Raw genomic sequence first — 1,878 nt, forward strand, 5'->3', positions numbered from 1 at the left:
TGTTTCTGAAAGTCTAACCCCGCCAATGATGAGCGACTCCGTGTCATAATTACGAAACTGATTTGTATGAGAAAAGCTACACGACATGATGTTGTTCGGTTCAAGGTTTTAAAACAAATCTACAATGGAAACTCTAGAATTTGTCCAAAGTCCCTCTCGTAGCCTAGTTTTATCTTTCGCAAGCAGGTGACAAAGTAAGAAAATAAAGTCGGGTGGGCGAGCCGACATTATTCATGTTTATCGCGCGCCGCCGCACGGACGCTGCAATTAGAGAATACGAAACGTTCTTTTCAAATTCTTACAGCATTTAAAATTCGAATTCAAGCGACAATGGAATTGGTTTTGTAGTTTTTACCCCTTTCACTAAGGTCAGGTTAATTCGATTTAGCTTTAATTCTCTTTTGTCCCTTAAAAATGCAGAGTAACAGAATTGCGCACGGCTGCCAAATGATAAATCTTCTTTATTTCTTTGCAGTCGGGTAAAGTATGTGCCACTTACCTCGCAGACAAGTTTATCGCGTCTTACTATCGTGAATGTGTAAATAGGGCGGAAACGGAAATATTTTTCGTTCTTTATGACGAAGCGACAGAAATTCACCAGATAACAAAGTTTGGAAGTCCTCAAGTAATACTAACAGCGCAGTAAATATAAAGTTAAAATGTTGGTGTAGCAGGTAGGTACTCGTATAAGGTTTATGGAATATTTAGTTCTCAGTGCGAGGCTATTTTTACTCTAAGTTTCTCATGTTTTATTTGTCAACATAAAAAAACGAAGGACACAGCTTTCTCAAAATTATGCAGCGACGTGTTTTAAAAGATAATTATTCGTTAATTCCTGCACTGGACAGAAATAACAGGCTATTCCAAAGGTCAAGCTAAGTGCAACACATTTGAATCCCAAATGAGAGTATTTTTAGACAGCGGACACACCGTAATCGTATTAGACCTTCATGTCCCTAACTTTATGTAGACGGCGGCGGTGCAAAGTTTAGGATGATATAGGCGCTTACATGTATAGGTTTCGGTCGCATGCATCTATTTTCCCTAGTGCTATTTTGTTAGAATTCTAACGCAATCGACAGACATGACTACTGAAAATATTCACTACTGTACCAATTAGTTTTTATGCAAATTGTCTCACAATCCAAGCTTTAAAAGTACAAAAAATATATTTTCTTTCAGCATTCAGGTGAAATAATTGCGGGTTTGAATGGCCAGTTATTGATATTTACTCGCCGACAGATCATCACCGTCAATTAGTGCGCCGGACGCCGGGCCGTCACCGGATCACCGGACCGGCCGGATCAGGTGGCGATGCTCCGGTCCGGTCGTCGCCGCCTAATTGTCTGTATGGGGATTGCTGGAACATTATTAAATTAAATTAAACAGATAAACAAAGTTTTAGTGTAAGTATATTAAAATTTAATTTAGTAAATTACTTTTCACAATGTTTCAAATCTGCCAGCATGTAATGTATGAAAAAATATCACAGTTGTAAAACATGAAATTTAATATTCGCTATAACTAAACCTTTCAAATATTTCACATTAAGCTATAAACATTTTTTAAACCATAGGGGTACTTTACGCTACGCTGTAAAGAATTTAAACCATAAGGTACTGCATTAATAATAAAGAATATACTAAAATTATAGCTGATTTATACACAAATTGTAAATCCAAAGCAGATAAAGTTTAACTTGACGTTGAACATGTTATTCACAGTCATCCACTGTCCATAATTGGCTTAGTTTGACTACGAAGACTTAGAGCTGGTGCAACTTCAGTGCCGGGACGGTAAATCAACCAGGAATCATAATACGACGGCTCCGAAACTTTCACCGTTGTTATCTTAACTGGCCGCATTATTTGCCGAAGT

The sequence above is a fragment of the Plutella xylostella genome, chromosome 13 (assembly GCF_932276165.1).
Source record: "Plutella xylostella chromosome 13, ilPluXylo3.1, whole genome shotgun sequence".
Classification (NCBI taxonomy): domain Eukaryota; kingdom Metazoa; phylum Arthropoda; class Insecta; order Lepidoptera; family Plutellidae; genus Plutella; species Plutella xylostella.